The sequence below is a fragment of the Marmota monax genome, unplaced genomic scaffold (assembly GCF_021218885.2).
Source record: "Marmota monax isolate L192 unplaced genomic scaffold, Marmota_monax_Labrador192_F-V1.1 WCK01_AAM20220418_F8-fsc00034, whole genome shotgun sequence".
NCBI classification, from domain to species: Eukaryota; Metazoa; Chordata; class Mammalia; order Rodentia; family Sciuridae; genus Marmota; species Marmota monax.
Window position 1 is genome coordinate 2482836 of NW_026693934.1, and position 17059 is coordinate 2499894.

Below are 17059 nucleotides of genomic sequence, written 5' to 3' on the forward strand. Positions count from 1 at the left end.
ATGAGCTCCTACTTTGCCTACAAAATTCATCCTTCACATGATAAAGTTATCTGCTAACCAATAAACCAGATAATATTCTTCTCTCCTGTAAAATCTCTCAATAACTTTCTCCCATCCTGAGAATAAAATATGAACTATAAGGGCCTAATTATCAGGCAATTCCTCTTTATAATTTCACCTCTCTCTGCTCTCCCTTTCTTCATCAGTACCAACCATACTTGTTTCCTTCTTCTTCAACTAGGTTGGTCTTGCTTGAGGTCATTTCACTTTCCATTTTGTCTGGCTGCAGTTTTTACCTATAATATTCACCTTAATATCTCCTTCTTATCAGTCAATTCCCAGCTAAAATGTCCAATTTCAGAATGACCTTTCTTATCTATTCTATTTAAAGGTGAACACCCTCTCTAACATTATATTTGCCAGTTGAATTTATTTATAAACACCTACTGTATTGCTATGATCCAAGTTCTGTTTTCCTTATGACATTACCATTTTAAAATACTCATTTAGGTATCTGTTTGCTTACCATATGATTTCTCCAGAATAACATAAAGAAAGAAAGGGAGGAAAGGAAAGAAAAAGGAATGAAGATTTTTTTCTAATTAAAAGTACCAAAATGAGTGCTTCACTTTGTTTGGGGGGCAAAGTATTTGAGATTGAACTCAGGGGCACTCAACCACTGAGCCACATCCCTGAGCCTGTTTTTGTGTTTTATTTAGAGATAGGGTTTCACTGAGTTGCTTAGCATCTCACCTTTGCTGAGGCTAGCTTTGAACTTATGATCCTCCTGAGCCACTGGGATTACAGGTGTGCACCACCACAGCTGGCTGAGCACTCCACTTTTCAATGTTTGAATTTTATATTTCAAAACTGCCTTTTGCTACTTACCTGTGAATAAATGTTTTTGGTTTCTACATAGTTTTCATCTTCATTAAACTCTTAGTACATATTTTTGATCAGCTAAAATAGCTTTGAGATGTACTAAAAACTATAGGAAGATACTTATTTTTTTTTGATGGGTTGAAGTTGCTTGGGAAGACTACTACTACATGTGGTATTCCATCTGCCTTCTTCGAAATTCCCTTAATTCTTATTTTGTAATTTGTTTTAATTGGTTACACATGACAGTACAATGACCTTGACATATCATACATTTGAATCAGATGGGATATAATATCTCATTTTTCTGAGTATACAGGTTGCAGAATCACAGTAGTCATGCAGTCACATATATACACACAGTAATAATAATGTCTGTTTCATTCTACTATCCTTCCTATCTCCCCAACCCCTCCCCTCCCCTCCCATCACTTCTCTCTACCTAATCTAGGGTAATGCTATTCTTTTTTTTTTCTCACATCTTCATACATGTATTTTGTATAACAATGAGGGTCTCCTTCCACCATCCATGCAATTCCCTTTCTCCCTCCCTATCTCCTCCCACCCCTCTTCCCTATGTAGAGGTAATCTTCTTCCCATGCTCTTTCTCTCTTCCCCATTTTGAGTCACCTCCCTTATATCAGAGAAGACATTCAGCATTTGCTTTTCTGGGATTGGCTAACTTCACTTAGCATAATCTGCTCTAATGCCATCCATTTCCCTGCAAATGTCATGATCTTATTATTTTTTAGTGCTGAGAAATATTCCATTGTGTATATATGCCACATTTTTTTTTATCCATTCCTCCATCGAAGGTTATCTAGGTTGGCTCCACAGTCTAACTATTGTGAATTGTGCTGCTATAAACATTGATGTGGCTGTGTCCCTGTAGTATGCTGTTTTTAAGTCTTTTGGGTATAGTACAAGAAGAGGAATACCTGGGTCAAATGGTGGTTCCATTCCCAGCTTTCCAAGAAATCTCCATATTGCTTTCCAAATTGCCTGCACCAATTTGCAGTCCCACCAGCAGTGTATGAGTGTACTCTTTTCCCTGTATCCTCGCCAGCATTTGTTGTTGTTTGTCTTCATCATGGCTGCCATTCTTATTGGAGTGAGATGGTATCTTAGAGTAGTTTTAATTTGCATTTCTCTGATTGCTAGAGATGATGAGGTTTTTTTTTTTTTTTTTTTTTTCATGTATTTGTTGATTGATTGTATATCCTCTTCTGAGAAATATCTGTTCAGGTACTTGGCCCATTTGTTGATTGGGTTATTTATTTATTTGTGGTGTTTAGCTTTTTGAGTTCTTTGTATACCCTAGAGATTAGAGCTGTATCTGATGAGTGAGGGGTAAAAATTTGTTCCCAGGATGTAGGCTCCCTATATACCTCACATATTATTTCTCTTGCTGAGAAAAAACTTTGTAGTTTGAGTTTATCCCATTTGTTGATTATGAAATTCATCTGGAAAAATAAAAGACCGAGAATAGCTAAGGCAATTCTAAGCAGGAAGGGTGAAACAGGTGGTACCGCTATACCAGACCTTAAACTATATGCTACAGAGCAATAGTACCAAAAACAGCATGGTACTGGCAACAAAACAGACTGGTGTACCAATGGTACAGGATAGAGGACACAGATACTAACCCACAAAACTACAACTACTTTATATTAGACAAAGTTGCTAAAAGCATGCACTGGAGAAAGTAGAGTATCTTCAACAAATGGTGCTGGGAAAACTGGAAATCCATATGCAACAAAATGAAATTGAATCCCTATCTCCCACCATGCACAAAAGTTAACTCAAAATGGATCAAGTATCTAGGAATTAAACCAGAGACTCTGCATCTAATAGAAGAAAAAGTAGGCCCTAATCTCTATCATGTGGGGCTAGGCCCCTATTTCCTTAATAAGACACCCATAGCACAGGAATTAAAACCAAGAATCAATAAATTTCCTTAATTCTGATTTCATATCAGTCATCTTCAAATTATAATGCATTGATAAATTAATGAATGTTTTCCCTCCTCCAATCCCTTAGTAGCCCTCGGTGAATTAGGCATGGGGTAGAATTCTTGTTTCTGAAGCCAAATTGAGCAAAGCATTGAATTTGCTCAGCAAGCTGTTGCTGCTGGCTCTCTTTACATATAAACTCATTTTATGTTCAGCAATTTCCCTGAAATAGTATACTTTATCATTTAGAAAACATACTTATGTAGAAAATCTCAGAGAAAGAAGCCATCTTTTACTTCTTGGAATTACTGACTTGTTGCTTATGAAGTCTTACTTACTTTAGAGAGAAATCCTGGAGAAAATTTGGTTATATTATATGCTCCCCTTTTTCTCAACACTAAGAATTCTGAATTATTATACTGATGGACTGAGGAAGTAAAAGGCTTGTTCTTGTTTTGCCTATTGATTCACACAATATTGCTATGGATACTCTGGGAGAATGCAGTGTGATAAACCCAACACCAAGAAGCCCTTCCTCTTCTTCTACACAAGCAGGTTGTCTGACATTGATATGTCACCAGAGAAGAATGGTACATGATATCGCCTTTCTACATCAAGGGCATTTGATGACTAGAATTGGTGATGAAATATACAAATCACTTCACCTCTAGGTCCTTAACTTGGTTACATTATTGATCAACAAAGTTTGGTAACTACACAGTTGTTATGGGAATGTTGTAGTTTATAGTTGAAGGAAACTGAATTGCTAGTAATATGAACATAAGTCTATAAAAACACTAACTAGTACTGGGGGTCACATGCATATCCAATGCATTGTATAATTCAGGGGGAAAACTATCAGTTTTGTTTTAGTTGTATTTATAGAAAATGCACCAGAGGAACTTTTTGGCTTTGGTGTTATGTAAACTTCCAGTTAATGAATCAGGTTATAAAATCTTGTGGTGATTTTGTTATATCATTGTGTTACTAGCACTAGGAAAATATTATAAGTTAAACTTATATTGTCTGAAGCTTCTTCCAGTCCTGCTTTTGGTTAACTGACTGAGATTGGCCCCTCTTTTAACCTTTTTTTTCCTACAATGCCATCCTATTGGACTCTAGAACCTGACATTCTCTGAATCAAGCCAGATCCTAGGCTTTCAGCTGCTGGGGATTGTGGGAAAATAGGGGAGGCCAGAATGGTATGAATAAGATACTGGATTTGTGTAAAAGATCTTCAAACCCAGATGATGCAATGAGAAGCTAGAACTAGAACCAGGAAGTGGGATCTGCAAGGACTATACAAAATGATAGATGAGATCAAAGTTCCTAGAAGTGGGTCTTTATGTGAATAGGCACAATCAATTGGCAGTAACCTGCTTATGAAGGTGTTGAAGTCATTCATCATAAATTAATATCATGTTTTCTTTTCACTATTTACCTCAAAGCATTCCTATAGGGTCTTATTTTCAATGTGACCATTGATAGTAATTAGGTATTTTAATCTAAATTAGTTGCATATATCAGCTTTATAATATAATACCTGAACCCAAGTAAAACGTATAAGCCTTATGAGCATCTTTAAGACATAATCCTGGTTAGAGAGAGGGAATTTTAGTCACTGTGGCAGATGCAGGAGCAAAGATTAATGTCAGATGGGAAGGCTTTTTATTCCTATTAATTCATGTAACATTTTTTTTTCTTTCTACACTTAACTAAGGTTGACTCTGACTACTAAAATAGAGTCGACCATTTCAGAGTTGGAAGAACTTCAAAGGTAATCTAGTCAAACTGTACACTTGAAATTGTATATTTATTGACACAGAAAAAGTATTTCCCCAAAGAAAGGAAGTCTAAATCATACATTAAAAAAATAACTTCAATTTAAATGTATGCATTTTAATAATTCTATCATATAGAAGAAGACATAATAAAATTTTAAAATCACATTTTATGAGGCAAGTGTTCATTACTTTGGAATGGAATACATTTAAAAAGCTAGTAATTTTCTAATTAAATAGACTTTTCATTCAGAAAAAAATATGTTAAGACAACCATTTACAGGTACAAAGTAAATTTCCTGCAAATTTTTACTTTGAGAATATAGTTCTAATAATGACAATGTATTTGAAAATAAAAGTTTTAGTTTTCAATATAACTTTATTTTATTTTGGAAGTACTGGATATTGAACTCAGGCCCTCTCACATGGAAGTGCTCTACAACTGGGCTACATCCCCAGCCCTCAATACAATTTTCTTCTTTTTAACTGAGACTGATTTTGACCAGGAAATATATATTGGTTGTGGGCACCTGGGGCTGAAAGCAGGCTTATGTAGAAACAGTAGGGGAAAAAAGTAATAATGATCATTTTAACTGAAAAACTGTTGGCAGCTTTCCTCCTGACAAATTCAGGCTCATTGGACTATACTTTCCAAGATCCAACCACTTGCTAACCTGCAGGCATTTACCTCAGCATACAAATTCTCCCAGACCACTAGGGCTCTACTGATTATACTGAAATAGTTGCACTGTACAAAGAATTGTAAATTTTATGCTCATCACTGTAGAGGCAGTATCAAAGGGCACCCTAAGAGTATATCTCTGTGATGTGTAGCAACGAGAACAGTGAAAGATGAGACTATTAGATAACTTCAGGGTTCTATTACAGCTTATATGTTAATGTTCATTGATTCAGGAGAAAAAAATGAAAGAAAAAAAAGGACTATTTACACAATAGAATACTTCACTGTAATAATAGGAATCATCATCCCTGTATAATCCAAGGCATTACTCCTAGACAATGTTAGGGAGGGAATGTTTTTGTATTACATGCTGTTTTTGTTTTTGGTTTTTTGCTATGATTCTTAAAAAGACATTTTCCTACTTCAAAATTCTAGGGATAATTTAATATCTACTAATACATAGTGTAATTTTTTTTTTGGTGGGGTGGTGGAAGAATCACCTGCATTTGCTGCCAGGGCTGGATCAGATTGTAGAGAAATAAGAAGTTTCTGTATAGCAAAAAAACAAACCTCTGCCTCACATTCTCATTCTCTCATCAGTGCTACAGTATGTTTAGTATTCAGTTATTAAAAGTTCTTTCTGCTGTATGTGATCATGCACTCCTATAATTCCAGTGACTTGGGAGAACAAGGCAGGAGGACTGTATATTTGAGACCAGCCTCTGCAGTTGAGTAAGGACCTAAGCAAATTAGTGAGACCTCATCTCAAAATGTACAGTGATAGAGCACCCCTGAGTTCAATCTCCAGTATACCCAGAAAAAAAAAAAAAAAGCTCTTCTCTTGCTATTTTTAGAACGAGCCCTATATCAAATTATAGGGTAGGTAGGATCAGAAGGGTAAAAAATTAAATCATACTAACCTTTGTAATTTATGAGACTAATGTATCAAATCTTTTCAGAACACCATCTGAATAACAATGACTTCCTGAAAAATGAAAGATATGCAAATATATACCATTCAGTGTTTGTTTTTAGTTTTTTTGTTTTTGTTTTTGTTTTATAGAGCAGAGGTTTAGTTGTGGCATAATTTGTCTTTTTATTGGGCCACAACTGTGAATGGCACTTCATGATATGATGGTATATGTAAAGGCTTTTAGCTAGGAGTGAGCTTAGTAGACCTGCACTATCATAGTAATACAGATTAGTTTTTCTTTAGTATGATACACAAACATTGGTGAAATTATGAACACTATGATAAATAGTAAATTGCAGAAAAAAAATAGCTTCATGCCTGGAATACAGTAGGCACTTGACAACTGCTTGTTAAAGCAGGGAGGAAGAGCAGGAAGAAAAGATTAACATTAAACAGATACATGAGGTGGGAGGGAAAGGGAGAGAAAAGGGAAATTGCATGGTAATGGAGGGAGACCCTCACTGTTATACAAAATTACATATAAGAGGTTGTGAGGGGAATGGGAAAATAAACAAGGAGAGAAATGAATTACAGTAGATGGGGTAGAGAGAGAAGATGGGAGGGGAGGGGAGGGGAGATAGTAGAGGATAGGAAAGGTAACAGAGTACAACAGTTACTAATAGGGCATTATGTAAAAATGTGGATGTGTAACCGATGTGATTCTGCAATCTGTATTTGGGGTAAAATTGGGAGTTCAAAACCCACTTGAATCAAATGTATGAAATATGATATGTCAAGAGCTTTGTAATGTTTTGAACAACCAATAAAAAAACAATTAAAAAAAATAAAATAAATGCTTTAGAAATTTCTCAATCATTTAAAAAGCAGATTGAGGGTACTGGGATGTTGAGAATCAAGAATAGAAGACTCAGAAAACTGGCAGGGATTCAAAGGAGAAACACGTTTTGCCAGCTTTTTCCTAATATTCAGGACTGACTCTAGTTTCGGTACAGTAATGGCCTCAAGAAGTAGTTCGGGAAGCTCTGCAAAATCTCCTTTATTTTGTCTTCTCCACTAATGTCTCTCTTTGAGACAAACCAATATCCAAATGGAATGTGTGCTACCTGGGCAAATATGGGGCTGCAGGGCAAAACTATCTACCATCAGACTATATTGCCTAAGCCTCTGCCTGTAGAAATTCTAGAACTTCGCAGGATGCCTTTGAAATCTTGGCTTGGGAACTTGTCCATTGAAAATATTTCTCTGTTTTATGGAGTTATTCTTAACTCATCCCTTCTCTGGCTCATCACTGAGTTGGGAATTAAATTCCATGGAAAGGAAAGGCAAGGATTTCTGCTGGCATTGCCATCACCCAAATTACACATTTTTTTTCCCTACCCAAACACTGTTAATTAGTATGATACTGTTGGAGTGTAAAAACTCCTCATGAATATTCTATGCTGGCTTCAAACTTTTTGTTTGTTTGTGTTTTGCTAGAGGACATCGTCTTCACAGTCTAGCACCTTTCTTGACATTTCTAATCTTTTTTCTCTAGCAATGGAGTTGCAAGACTGGGAATAGAGAACACAATCATGGGGTCTGATGTGTTATCACACCTTCCATTTACTCATAGGCATTCTTTCCATGTCTGATATTTTCATAGACTATCTCTCACTATCTTTATGATTTATATCTTTATAGAAATGTAGCTGAGGACTACTTTGGGCATGAATAATTACATGACTATATTTAAAGGCTTTAGATTTGACATTAAATAAACTGATTTTACAAATGAAATGGCATATAGGCACACATTTCTATCATGTTACTTAATGTTTTATGGAATAGTCAAGCTACTAATTAAATCCTCAGTGTACAGTGTTCAATAAAGCATATCTTTCTTACAATTAAGTCTCTTTTCTTAATATGAAATTGGATAAATCCCAGGAAAAATAAAAAGAAATGAATCACATTCAGATTCATATAAATTACAAGTGTTTACATAGATGAGGCAAGGATATACAAATGCATATTCCTTTATTTGGGAAAAATGTAGATGTCCATAAGTACTGAAATCCCCAAGAAAGAGAAAATTAATAACCAAGAAGCTGACAGAATAATCTTTTCTTTAAAGAAAAAAGATGGTGATCTTTGTGGAGTTAGTTGGTTTGTTTTTCTTTTTCTTTTTTTTTTTTTTCAAAGAAACTTCAAGCCATGGCTTGTATCAATTTTAATCAACAGGGAATAAAACTATCTGGAGTAATGATATGAGTTAGAGTGTCCAATGGACACTCTGTTCCATGGAGATCATACTTTCCCTTGACTGGAATAACTAATATTCTGCATATTCCCTCTAGTCAAGCTGCCAAGAGTCTTTTAGTCATGAGAAGAGGAAATCTGTTATATTGATTTTGCTTTTAAATGTATGAGCACTAAGACTTAGCACTAAGACTCACATAGCACTGATTCTGCCTGTGCCTTCCGTGAAATATCATCCTGACCACATTACTAAATAAATTATATTTTAATACTCTGGAGTTTTAGAACAACACACCATTAAATTACAAAGAACATATCCTGTAACATAGCCAGAAGTTTGGTATATCATCAGCATTGAGAATTTAAAGTACTTAATCTATCTCTATAATAGCAATGTAGACAATTGCGATCTTAAATATACGTTATTCTTTTACATCATTTGGCAGCCCTGTCAGAAAAAAAAAAGTGAAATAGATTAAATGACCTTTTCTCCCTCCTGTAGATAATGAGTTTTCATGTTTACCTCCCTCCTCCTTATTCTTAAGATGATGATCTTATTTAATATTTCCCTGAAAAAAAGACAGCAATTAAAAGAGAACTTTCTCATTCCAACTCCATCAATCTTCCCGTCTGTGTGAATCTAGAACCAATCTTTCCACCCTGAATTCAAAAACAAATGCTGATTTTTATCCTATTAAAGATTAGTCCTGCAATTGTAAACCAATCCCATCTTCTCTCACCTGTTTCAAGATTAGTTTCACACAATTATTTTTCTTATTCCTTGAAATCACTAATATTTTTCATTCCTTTGCATCATTTCCTTCAGTATACATCATTTTCCTACAGCTGTAAAGATGATGTGAAAATATTTCCTTTAATCCCCTTTTATCTCCAACTACATACGACTCCACTTTTCTTTTCTCATAACAGCAATACTCCTTATTACCCTCCTTCTCTTGAACTCACCTCCATGATTCTTACCTTATTCTTAGTATGCGTTTGTACTTATTGGTAAGGTCACCAGTGACCTCTACCAGTGAATTGAACACAGGGATGCTTAACCAGTGAACCACATCCCCAGCCTTTTCCATTATTTATTTTGACACAGGGTCTCATTAAGTTGCTTAGCCCCTCACTAAGTTGCTGAGGTTGACCTTGAACACGCAATCCTCCTACCTCAGCCTCCCTAGTCCCTGGAATTACAGGCAATCACCAGAATATTTGTTCTTTTAAAGAACTACTCTCGTCAAATTTCATTCTTACTTAATTGGGCGTTTTTCTTGACCTTTCTTGCTACAGTATCTTTATTTTGCCAGTATTTTAGGATGACCCAAAACTCAGTTGTTTCCACATCTTTTCTTTTTTTGTTGATTTCCTAGGTCCTCTCATCCTGAATCATTGCTTTAAAAATACACACCTTTCTTGTCTGGCTTCAAAAATATCTAGAGACGAGACTTTAAAATTTTCATCAGTTTTGACCTCTGTGTTAACCTCCAGACTCACAGATTCAACAGTATATTCAGTATGTCCATTTGGTTATTTAGCAGAAATACCAAGCTCTACATATCTTGATCTGACCTCTTGATTCCCTGACCTAGGAATGCTATTCTTCAGTGTTTACCACCTTGGGAAATGTCAGTCTCCATTCTCCTAGTGTTTTCAGGCCAAAGTTTTGGAGTCTTCTTGGACCCCTCTCCTTCTCTCAAACCTTTTGCTTTTAACTTTCAGATACATTCTGATTTGCACTAGTCTCTATAAGGGGCAGCACTCATCCTCATACGTATGTTTTACTTATCTTCATTAAATTTTTTAACTATCAAACAATATTCATTAGCATTGGTTTATTTGCTTAACATCTGTCTCATCCAGTTAAATGTAAATAGGGATTAGTTAATTTTGTTCACTGCTGTTATCTCTGGCATCTAGAGCAGAGCCTTACAGAAGCTAGCCAGTCTCAATAAATATCTGTGGAACAAATAAATAAAAATGTTAATGCTGGTGCCATATTTTATTTTTAGGAGTCAAATTAAATGTGGAGTTTTAAATATTTTGAAACATGAAATATTTTATGAATAGGAGTTACTTAGAACCAATTTTCAAATAAGTTAATATTTGTTATAATTCAAGTATTGCCAATTTATAACATAGAGGGATATGTCTGGGTTGAAAATTTGTGTTCTTATAGACAAATTAGTTCCTGCTGGTTATAATTAGAAACTAGGTGACCAGAAGTTCTGAAAGTAGCGATTGGCCACCTCTTAGGAACTAAAATGAATTAACTATTCATGGACTATCAACTAGTTGTGATATTCACTTAATAACTTAAAAATTGATTTAATGATACTCTGAGATTTTGAGATGCACTGTTAATTGTTATCAGTTAAATTTCATTCATCCATTCTGTGATAGTAATTACAGTATATTATTTATTTCACTATATTTATTAAATATATGCACATTTTTATATTTATGAATTCAGTAAAATATCTTTTTCTTTTCTTTTTTTTTTTAATTTTGGTCCCAGGGATTGAATTCAGGGGCAACAACCACTGAGCCACATCCCCAGCCCCATTGTTAGTATTTTATTTAGAGACAGAATCTGAGTTGCTTAGTGCTCACTTTTGCTGAGGTTGGCTTTGAACTTGCCATCCTCCTGCCTCAGCCTTCCAAGCAACTGGGATTACAGGCTTTCGCCACAGCACCTAGCCTAAACTATCTTTGAAAACCTCAGAGAGTTCAAATTCATATCCCCTGCTGCAGCCCGGCTGGCTGGGCAAAATAGCCTGGGGGTGATGAACAACTTGTGTACATTGATACAGCAGGAGTGGGAGCGGTTTATCGTAGGGCCGGAGGGGTATATATACATTACACACAGCTTATCTTAATTAACATAAACTAGATACAGCAGTCAACCAATAAGGAATCTCCACACTTAATGGTTCACTGGCCTTACTTCACAAACCACTCCCTCTGCAAAATGCCAGGCGCCATCTTGACTTGTTTACAGACTCTAACAATCCCCCAACTTCTATTTATTTATTGAATATATAACTGCAGGCCAAGTAAGGTTTTCAAGTAACAGAGGAAGCCTCTCTTTATTCTGGTGTGCCATGTCTATGAAATAGAGAAAGTTATTCTGACAAATGTGCAAAATTTGAAGGCTGTACTTTTTATTACTATGGCATGATATCGTTGATTTCTGTTCTTCTTATAAAATGAATGTTCCCTGTTCTTTCTACAAAGAATTTTATTGCTTGACAATTAGCACATTATAAATTGAAACCTTCTCTAAAGAAAGGTACAAGTTTTTCACTAATAAGGTGTAACTGGAAACATGATTAAATTGTTTTAAGATCTACAGTTAACTCAGGTTGGTCAGTAGTTTGAGTGGTCTTTTGTAATGCCAAAGACAAGATTACCGACAGTTTTAGCCACTGGTCTAAAGGGCCAACACTGAATACTTCCTGTTCTTTTAAAACTGACTCTGTGATTTCTTTCTTTCCCATTTATTTTAATGATGCCAACATTGTCCCCATCACCCAAATCTAAAATAGCCACATATTCTTGACTCCATCCATCTCCCTATCATCTACAATCCAACAATCACTACTGTTCCAGAACATCTACCTCACTGCATCAACCCATGTCTCCCCAGATCTCAATACTTCACACTTAGGTGCTCGTTACCTATTTTCTGAGAAATTAAAATGCTATTTCACTCATCCCAGTATCTGATGCACTTGTTACCAACTTTTTTCAACATTTAGGAGTATCTTTTTATAATTAAAAATGAAATTGTCAGTACTCTTTATATAATGCATGGAATCTAGTGTGCTAAAGCCTTTTCAAGGGGGTTTTTTGAAGATTCTCTGGGGATTTCATTTCTGTGATGAGTCTACTTCCAGTAGGAATATGGCCACATATAGCCATTGTTACTTTCTGCTCTTCATCAGTCTAAACAGGAACAAAGATATCTTTTTTCTTTCTTTTACTTTACTCTTTTCCAAGTAACCACCACCAAGACAGGGTGTAAGAGAACTTTTACATTTTACCTTCCCATTTGACATGAATTACAGTGCACCAATTAAGAAGTAAATGTAAAAACAGATAATTCTGAAAGTTGAATGAAAATCTATCTTTCCCACTATATTTTAGTTGTCCTTTCCACTGCATCCTACTGACATTAGTATCCCATATATTATTTCTGACTTGACCTTCTTAAAGTATAGTTTCGATCATGTTATCATCTTTCTAAAATGAGCTTCTGGCTTCCCATTGCACTCCAAATTAAAAATGTCTATCTTCTTGACATTGGTTAACCTGTATAGCTTGTCTTCAGCTTACTTTCTCAGCCACTAAAAAATGCTGATTTTGAATCCAGTTCTTTTTTCTCAGTAGCTATATGATCTTAAACAAGTTACTTAATGTTTACATACCTTAGTTTTCTAATTTCTATAATGTGGATAGCATTAGCATCTGATTCATGGTACTGCTGTGAGTATACAATAAAAAATAAACAGGTAGCCTGGCTTTTATAGTATCTTACTGCTAAAATATAAAAAATCATGAGAAGTATTATGAGAAATTTCCATCAGTCATGAATGCTCTCCCCACCAGAAAACTTTTCACTGAGGTCAGTATATTCCCAATATATTCCAGTGTTTTTAAAGTTATTTTTCCCACCTGATTTCTTTATTTCTCTCTTTGAATGTCAAATCCATGTTCTTCCATTAAAGGAAGACTGAGGTCAAATGTCATCACCATTAGGAAACTTTTGACTCAATTAAGCAACTGTCTGTAAACATTACTTGAAACTGAATGACACTATGAATCTTTCAACATAGGTACCAACTTGATTATAAAAATATAGATCTTTCCAATATACCTTAATCTTTCTACTACATTATATCTTTCCTTAAAGTAGACTATTTTACTGATTGCTTTCAAATTCCAATTCAATACCTAAGATTTATAAATACTAAGTAAATTAATAACACTATTTTGTCCAATCAAAGAACAAGTCAACAAAAATACATGTGACAATAAAAGATGGTGTGAGAGAAGTTATAGCACAGATGTAGTAATACATACTTTCTTGCTAAACCCAATACCATTTTTAACACAGTTTAATTTTCATGTTAACCATGTCTTATTTTCCCTTTATAAGATATTATATTTCATTTTATGTTTGGTAATAGATCCTTATTCTTATATAATTCATTTGATAGAAATTTTCTAATAAAAAGAGTTGAGGAAAAAATAATTGTTTTAGAATACAGAAAGAAAACCTCTATCTTTTTTTCCCTTATATGATATTAAATTGGTACTTGAATTTGGTTTGGTAGACTTTGATTTATAGTTTATTGTATAATATGGAAAATACCCTCTCTTAAAAAAAAACTAGATATTTTTCTTCCAATGGTATTCAACTTTTTCTGTTCTTTACATAGTCTAAGAAGGTTTTTTTTTTTTTTTTACAAAAACTTTATAGTCTTTTTATATAGATTGCTTTATGTTTCATATAGCAGTAATTCACTACCCATGTGAGTCTGTATGCTTTTTGATTACAACTTGTTAGCATCCTTATCATCTCTAACTCCATACATTTTTTTCTTATTTTTACAGCCTTTAATTAATTGGTGTATGATAAAAATAAATTAAAACATTTAAATTTTCTCCTTGAATACCTCCAAGTGGATATTGGTTTGAAATAAATTCTTTGAGCTGATGGACCACAATTTTCCTTCTTCTTACTATTTTAGTCTCATTTTGGCACTTCATTTTATATATTTTACATCCAAGTCTTTATTTAACCTTTTATCCAGGACTTTGCAAATATTGAGGTGAACCTGCTGAACTTCACTCATTGGAGATAATTGCTCACAGCTACAGGTTTAATTAAGGGATATCAGAACATGGTACAACTAGAGGGTGTACATTTACTTATAAATGAATTATATACATATATATTTGTTAGATTTATATTGATTTATGAGCATCTGAATCCAGATTTTTGTATTGCTTAAAAGTAACTAAATTAGCATTCTTATAATTGAATGAAAAAAAATTAAGTATTCAACAAAACCTTAAAAGTGACAGTTTTTATTCATATTGAAAATATTTTTAGGGGCCAGAGTTGTGGCTCAGCATTAGAGCACTCACCTAGCATGTATGAGGGCTTGGGTTCCATCCTCAGCACCACATAAAAATAAAAAATAAAACAAAGGTATTGTGTCCAACTACAACTAAAAATATAAATTTTTTTAAGAAAAGAAAATATTTTTAACATCAAATGTATGTCAAAATCTTATTATTAGCCCACAGATACACATTTACTGTTTTCTCAACTGTGAGAAGATGAAGATGTTTGCAAGGATTTGATTGTATTAACTTGGTATTTTGGGGGTCTGGCAATAAGAGCTTTTTCATATTTCTGAGTTTCTCTTTTCAATTCACAAGTTTAAAATCAGTCTTCAAGGAATGTGCCAATGATTAGTTTATCATTCATGACTGGGAAAAATAAAATCTCTTTTTGATCATACAGAGCCCAAATACACTTTTCTATGAATAAAAAGAGAAAACACTACATTTACTAATGTCAACATGGGGTGTTGTCATGAGGATGAGGGCAGCTTTGCTGCTCTATGGCAAGTTTTTTGACAGGCTGTTGTGGAGGTTTCGTCAAGGAAAATCTTGGTTCTCCATGGTAGAGTGCTTTCTTGAATTCCAGTCTCTTCTATGTGGAAAGTTAATGTTTACTTCCTCTTACTGAATGTTGACTTATTAGGTATCCCTTTGACTCAAGTCAGGTAATGTGTTTTCCAACTGTTCCTTTGGAAAAACTGTCCATTGATTCTTAGAATGACAACCTGCAGGGGCATTGCCTTTACTCTGGTCAGTCTGTATCCTTATTACCTAAGCTAATGGTGCTCTTCAGCTGGCTTATGGAAACTTGAGGTAATGAAGCATGGGGGAGATCCAGTGAACTGCAGCTAGAAACAGGCTGCAGTCTTTGCTAGGGTTATGTTGACTTGCATAACGAAGTAGATGAAAAGACTTGTAGCTTTAGATTCTGATAATCATCAGGATTATTTCTGTGGGTGCTTAGGTTTTCATGACTTTCTTCCCCCACACTTAAATTTTCCTTATTATTCTAAATGGGGAAACCACAGTTAATAATTAGCAGAGCTACAGAATTATTTCTTCAATAAAGCACTTTACAACTAACATTTTAAGTCTCTTTCCTCCACTGTGTCATTTGTATTTTTAAAGTCACCATTATTAAACCAAACTATGTCAGATTCTGAATCATATTATCATAATCTCTTTACTGGCATTCTGTTTAATTGGGGCTCTATATGTTTTTCATTAAAATACATGATGCATTCAAAATCAGCTGCAAATAAAATAAATTGATTAATTTTGTCAATTAAGCATTGCCTGTGCTGACCATTAATTGATTTTTATCTCATTTTCTTAGGGGAAGCTCAACAACCCTTTATATTCCAGATTTTCTTCAAAGAATGTTTATGACATGCTTGAATTATTGAGTTGTGGCTGGCTAAAAAATGATTGTCTGGATCTAGACTTTACATAAAGCTTTTCAGTGAAGAAGTTTTTAATTGTGACTCATTATCTCATTATAAGTGAGAGGCATTTTCACTAAAGTTCATTTGAGTTGTCAAATGAAGACATTAAGCCTTGACATTAGTGACAACATATCTTGGTTAACCTGATAATACAGCCATTGAAGACTCTTCTGTGAGAAGAGAGTGACAAAGTCACCTGGAAAATGGAAAAAAAAAAAAGAGTATAGAAAAGTGACCATATCTGGACCTGTGAATAAGGGAAAGGCAGGGGCAAGCATAATATAGTCTCAAGATAGACTTAAGAGGAAGAGAAGGCAACTTTCTTACCAGGTTCAGATATGGGTCCTTGACAAAGTTACTCTAAGCAAAAACATTTCACAATTTTACTGTTCCTGAGGGAGCTCTATATTGGGAAAGTGACCTTAGCATTGTTGAGACTTCTATCTGTTGGCCTATGTTCAGGCAGCCCAGGATAATTTTATTGTATCCATTGGTAAAAGACTGTTGGGCTACTTAGTTTTATAACCCTACTGAGTTTTGTCTCTATGTCTTTGTATTGCTTTTTGTTTTAATATTTTTGCTCTTTTAATTCAGTCCAAAATGTTTGGTGCTTTTCTGAAGATAGAGAGGAATCTTGTGGCTTGATTGAGATCATTCCTTAGGTGTAAGAATTCAAACATTCCTAAAGTACACTGGATACATCTTAGGCTTTATGGGATCAAGCTCACCAGGGCAGATTCCAAACCATCTTCATAAGAGGGTTATTTAATCTGAGGGAAACGCAAAGAACCCGATAGCCTTACCCCACCAGAAAAATAAAGACTAACAAGTAATACTTCTTTTAAACATTAGACTTATTTAATTACATTGCACATAGTATCCTAATTTTCTTTTGCCCTGTCCTATAGAACTCAGCATTGCTTTCTTGCAGAATGATCAAATGATGTTTATGAAATATGATGTTTTCTGAATACTATCTCTCTCTGGATTCCCTTCATAGTTAA

The 17059-nt window shown here is 34.5% G+C and overlaps 1 protein-coding gene across 1 annotated transcript in view; it reads left to right on the forward strand.

Moving 5' to 3' along the window:
* Lrp1b (LDL receptor related protein 1B) overlaps positions 1 to 17059 on the forward strand; it is a 1856415-nt gene that overhangs the window by 837523 nt on the left and 1001833 nt on the right. The window lies entirely within an intron of this gene.